This window comes from Aquarana catesbeiana, linkage group LG01, assembly GCF_042186555.1.
Source record: "Aquarana catesbeiana isolate 2022-GZ linkage group LG01, ASM4218655v1, whole genome shotgun sequence".
Classification (NCBI taxonomy): domain Eukaryota; kingdom Metazoa; phylum Chordata; class Amphibia; order Anura; family Ranidae; genus Aquarana; species Aquarana catesbeiana.
Window position 1 is genome coordinate 562,867,501 of NC_133324.1, and position 6,000 is coordinate 562,873,500.

At 42.6% G+C, this 6,000-nt stretch overlaps 1 protein-coding gene across 1 annotated transcript in view; it reads right to left on the reverse strand.

The window, feature by feature from the left end:
* LOC141106122 (phospholipid-transporting ATPase IC-like) overlaps positions 1–3,058 on the reverse strand; it is a 210,469-nt gene extending 207,411 nt beyond the window's left edge. Inside the window, exon 1 of the mRNA XM_073596570.1 lies at positions 2,932–3,058. The gene's annotated coding sequence lies outside the window, so the exon portion shown is untranslated. The remainder of the gene's footprint in view (positions 1–2,931) is intronic.
* Between the last annotated feature and the right edge of the window lie 2,942 nt (positions 3,059–6,000).

Consider the following 6,000-nt stretch of genomic DNA (forward strand, 5'->3'; position numbering starts at 1 on the left):
AGCTTAACCCCTTTCCCGACCGGCGCACGCCGATGTACGTCGGCAGAATGGCACGGCTGGGCAAATGGACTTACAGGTACGTCCATTTGAATTTCTCGCCGTGCCATTGCATGCGAGCTGCCGGCGGCGCGCGTGCGCTGGCCGGGACCCCCGTGAGTCGGGTCGCGGGTCACGCAGACTCGATCGCCGCGGGGATACCCGCGATCGCCTCACGGAGAGGACGAACGGGGAGATGCTGATGTAAACAACATCTCCCCGTTCTACCTAGTGACAAGTGTCACTGATCACAGCTCCCTGTAATCGGGAGCTGTGGTCAGTGTAATGACACTGCTAGCCCATCCCCCTACAGTTAGTAATCACTCCCCTAGGACATACTTAACCCCTCCTTTTTTTTATATATTTTTGGGGGATATTTATTATAGCAAAATGTAAAAAATAATGCGTTTTTTTCAAAATTGTCGCTCTTATTTTGTTTATAGCGCAAAAAATAAAAATCGCAGAGGCGATCAAATACCACCAAAAGAAAGCTCTATTTGCGGGGAAAAAAGGACGTCAATTTTGTTTGGGAGACATGTCGCACGGCTGTGCAATTGTCTGTTAAAGCGACGCAGTGCCGAATCTCAAAAAATGCTCTGGTCAGGAAGGAGGTAAAATCTTCCGGGGCTGAATCGGTTAAAGCTATTGTAAAGTCTCGTTTTAAAAAAAAAAAATAACAAACATGTTATACTTACCTCCTCTGTGCAGTTTGTTTTGCACAGAGCAGCCCAGATCCTCCTCTTCTTGGATCCCTCTTTGCTGCTCCTGGCCTCTTCCTCCTATCGAGTGCCCCTTTAGCCAGCAGCTTTCTATGGGGGCACCTGAGCCGAGTCAGAGCTCCGTGTATCCATTCAGATACGGAGCCCTGACCCGGCCCCACCCCCTCTCTCCCCTGATTGGCTAACTGATTTCGATTGACTGGTGCGGGAGCCAGTGGCGCTGCTGCTGTGTCTCGGCCAATCAGGAGGAGTGTCCCGAACGGCTTAGACACTTGTGGATATCACTGGAGAGAGATGGGGCTCAGGTAAGTAATTAGGGGGGTGCTGGGGGGGCTGCTACATACAGAAGCTTTTTTTATCTTAATGCATAGAATGCATTAAGATAAAAAACATTCTGCCTTTACAACCCCTTTAAGGCTACATTGAGATGAATTACAGTGGCACCTCCAATTGAACTTGGATGCAGTCAGTGTGCATTGAGGGTTCATACTTCTTTGGAATTTTGGCTTCACACAGACTGGACGCAGCGTTTGGCTGCCTCTGAACACAGCAAACTATCTGCTCCTCATCACCTGTGCGAATGTAGTGTTACAGTGGAAGTGGTTTGCGTCTACTCCTGTATACACTGCATACTACCTGCATTGAGGCTATTACGTCTTTGCACGTGCACTACTTTGTGCTAATAGCTGCACATAGCTGTGTACAGCCTCTTTCACCCATCCGTGCCTGTGGTTGGCTGTATGCATCTCCAGGACATCCCAAGCACCAGAAGTACACAGCGTGTTTATGCTGCAAGGGCAAATGCGCCCATGAGCAGGAAGCCTTAAGGCTGGTACAGATGGACCAAATATTCGGCCAGTGTGTACAGCAGCCTGTCCAACAAAAGCTAGTCTAACCAGCAGCTGCCCCGCATATGATCAGCACTCGAGTCAATGGTGTGTTCTGGTGGGGGGGCAGAACACAATAGCTCAGCGGGGAGATTGCTGTACTAACAACGCATAGTTAGTACATACAGTGAGCTCCTTACAAGTTTCTCGTTTCTTTTTTGTTCAGCCTCCTGAACGAAAAAAAAAAAAACACCTGTGTGTACCAGGCTTTAGAAATGTTTAGTACAAGAAATTACTTATAAACAACTGCAGGCTTTTTATTCTTTGCACAACTCTCAATTCTTCTCAAAGTGGCCATTTTTACTGAGGGCAGATGAATCCATCTCCCTTTTCCTTACCAAAACTCTGCCTAGAATGCTGGGTCTAGCTTCTGGAACATGTGGCAGGAATTTTCGCAAGATGCATCTGTGAGGCCAGGGTTACATCACCAGTGCCTCATTCAACCAAGAAGTGGAAAAACAGTAATTGTAAGTAAATGCAAAATATGTTTGTTTAAAATTTGATTGCAAGATACTTCCATATCAGCATTAGGGATGAGCTCAAGTGTGTTTGGATACTGGTACAAACCCACCTGAGCTATCCTGCCAGGAATCTGTCACTGTAGACCTCCAGTCATAAGCAGCCAAGGCATTCTCGGGGCATTTATATGTGTGGCTGCGGGTTGGGCACTGCTTCTGTTGCTTATGTTTAGCAGTCAGCAGTGACAGCTTTCTGTCTGGTATCTGAACACACCTGAGCTTATCTCTAAGCTGATATGAAATCATCTTACATTCAGTTGTTTAACAAACATATTTTTGCTGAACTGTAGGCTGCTGTGAATTTTAGTGAAATGGGGGAAAGGTCCACTTTAGGGATTGATACACCTACCAGTATTAATATTTGCAGGGGACTTAAAGAACAACATACCCTCTCCTTTACCCTGGAAAGTAAGGAGCCAGAATCTGGGAAGGGAACAACAACGCACAAGTAGAAGAAGTAGAAAAAGAAAAGGACAAAGAACTGACTTAATAAGTAGTGGCCATAGTAAAAAAAGATAGTATAGACACAAGGATTAGATTGAGGCAGTGGACCAGATAGGGGAACAGGAATAAGAAGTTACAAGGAACAAAGCAGGAACCTGGGGCTAGAAAACCAGGCATAACAAAAAAGGCATTAAACATGATTTTACAGTATATCTTTACATTGTACAGATCACGTTTTTTTTTTTTTTGGAACAATCAACTTATAATTTATAACAAAGCAGGGATTTGGACATGCTGGTCTCAATAATAACAACAGAAGGGCTTTACCTGTACAACTGTGCTGTGTTGTAGATCTGCACTTACTTTGCTTGCCTACTCAGAAAAAAATCTCTAGCAGTTCTTGCCTCCTGTGCGCTCAATTACAAATGGCTTATCTTTCTATTGCAATGCCTCTTTTATATGCAGAGTGATGTAATTGTTGTGCCAAAACAGAAGAACCAGTGTTGCTTGTTATTTAAGTGCTGCCTTGCTGGACAAACCAATCTGAATCCCTTCTCTCATAAGGCTTTACTAGTGAATGGGATGGTTACAATGTCACAACCTTTTAAAGCTGACATTTACTGAAATATATATATATTTTTAAATCAGCACCAGGGATGGTACTTACAATGGATGAAAAGTGTCCCTTGTGCTAGTGGCTGCTATGCTTTTTTTTTAATCTCCAGTCCTTTGCCCCCAGAGATGGTGCTGCAGAGGTTAATACAAGCTGCTGGACCTGTCACAGGCACTTGCCAAATGTTCAGACTATGCTCGCCCTTTCCTCCAACTGCTCCATTCATGGAAGCTGTACTATGGCTTACTGCAATGAAAAGCAATCTATGAATAGAGGACAGGTGGATGAATGAAATGTCCACCTCTTCCAATTATAGAGCGCTTTTCATTGTGGAAGGGATTTGCATTCTTCTATTCTTCAACTAGATATCTACTGTATTTGCTAAACACAAAACTCCGGGACTGAATTGGTTTCCCATTGAATGGTATCTGACGCATCGAGATGTCTTGGTCCAAAGATTACATACACTTTACTCCACTATCTTTAACCACTTGCCGACCGGCTCACACACATATACGTTCGCAAAGTGGTTCGTTCCCATGAAAGGCCGTACCCGTACATCGGCTCCTTTAAGAGCCATAGCAGGCGCGCGCGATCGCTGCCGGCCACCCGCGATTGCCGGCATGAGAGCCAGAACAGGGATTTGTGTAAACACACAAATACCCATTATGTCAGGAGAGGAGAGACAGATCGTTTGTTTCTACTAAGTAGGAACAGCGATATGTCTCCTCCTCTAGTAAGCTTCATCCCCATATAATTAAAAACACACGAGGGAACACATTTAACCCCTTGATCACCCCTAGTGTTAACCCCTTCCCTGCCAGTGGCATTTACACAGTAATCAGTGCATTTTTATAGCACTATCGCTGTATAAATATCAGTGGTCCCAAAAATGTGTCAAAAGTGTTTGATTTGTCTGCCGCAATGTCGCAGTCCCGCAAAAAATCGCAGATCATCGCCATTACTGGTAAAGAAAAAAAAATGACATAAAAATGCTATAATTCTATCCCCTATTTTGTAGACGCTATAACTTTTGCGCAAACCAATCAATATACTCTTATTGCAATTTTTTATACCAAAAATATGTAGAAGAATACATTAAAACATTTTTGGGGATATTTATTATAGCAAAAAATAAAAAATATTTTTTCTTTCAAAATTGTCGCTCTTTTTTTGTTTATAGTGCAAAAAATAAAAAACGCAGAGGTGATCAAATACAACCAAAAGAAAGCTCTATTTGTGGGAAAAAAGGACATCAATTTTGTTTGGGTACAATGTCAAACGACTGCGCAATTGTCAGTTAAAGGGACACAGTGCCGTATCGCAAAAAATGTCCCGGTCATTAACCACTTAACCACTTGACCACTGGGCACTTAAACCCCCTTAATAACCAGACCAATTTTCAGCTTTTGGTGCTCTCACATGTTGAATGACAATTAGTCATGCAACACTGTATCTAATTTCTTGAGACCCTAACATGCCAGAAAAGTACAAATACCCCCCAAATGACCCCTTTTTGGAAAGAAGACATTCCAAGGTATTTAGAAAGATGCATGGTGAGTTTTTTGAAGTTGTAATTTTTTCCCACAATTCTTTGCAAAATCAAGTTTTTTTTTTTACTTTTTTTTTTTTCACAAAATTGTCATATTAGCAGGTTATTTTTCACACACCACATATGCATACCCCATATTACACCCCGAAACACATTCTGCTATTACTCCCGAGTATGGCGATACCACATGTGTGAGACTTTTACACAGCGTGGCCACATAGAGAGGCCCAACATGCAGGGAGCACCTTCAGGCGTTCTGGAGCACCCAGGACAATTCTGACATTTCTCTCCGACATGTAAAAATCATCATTTATTAGCTAGAAAATTACATAGAACCCCAAAACATTATATATTTTTTTTAGCAAAGACCCTAGAGAATGCAATGGCGGTCATTGCAACTTATTATCTCGCACGGTATTTGCGCAGCAATTTTTTGAACGCGTTTTTTTTTTTAAAAAAAACAGTTTTGTGCTTTAAAAAAAAAAAAAACAGTAAACTTAGCCCAATGTTTTGGAAACATGTGAATATTGTGAAAGATGAAGTTACGCCGAGTAAATAGATACCCAACATGTCACCTTTCAAACTTGCACGCTCTTGTGGAATGGCACCAAACTTCACTACTCAAAAATCCCCATAGGCGATGCTTTAAAATGTTTTACTGGTTACATGTTTTGAGTTACAGAGGATGTCTAGGGCCAAAATTATTGCTCTCGCTCTACCGATCGCAGCAATACCGCACATGTGTGGTTTGAACACCGTTTTCATATGTGGGCGGGACTTACGTATGCGTTCGCTACTACATGTGAGCACACAGGGAAAGGGGCGCGTTAATTTTTTTTTTTTTTTTTATTCATTTTACTTTATTTATTTTAGTTTGATGCTCTTTTCCCAAAAAAATTTTTTTGACCACTTTTATTCCTATTACAAGGAATGTAAACATCCCTTGTAATAGGAATATGGCATGACAGGTCCTCTTTACAGTGAGATATGGGGTCAATAAGACCCCACATCTCACCTCTAGGCTGGGAAGCCTGAAATAAAAAAAAATTAAAAAAAGATCCTGGCTTCGATTGTGGCGGTGAGTCGGTAGAAGCACTGGAGGGCGGCGGGAGGGGGGGACGTCCCCTCTCCTCTCCCGTAAGAATGATCAAGCAGTGGAACAGCTGCTATGATCATTCTTATGGTGTAGGGAATCGCCAGCTAAAAAAGTTGATATCTGAATGATGCCTGT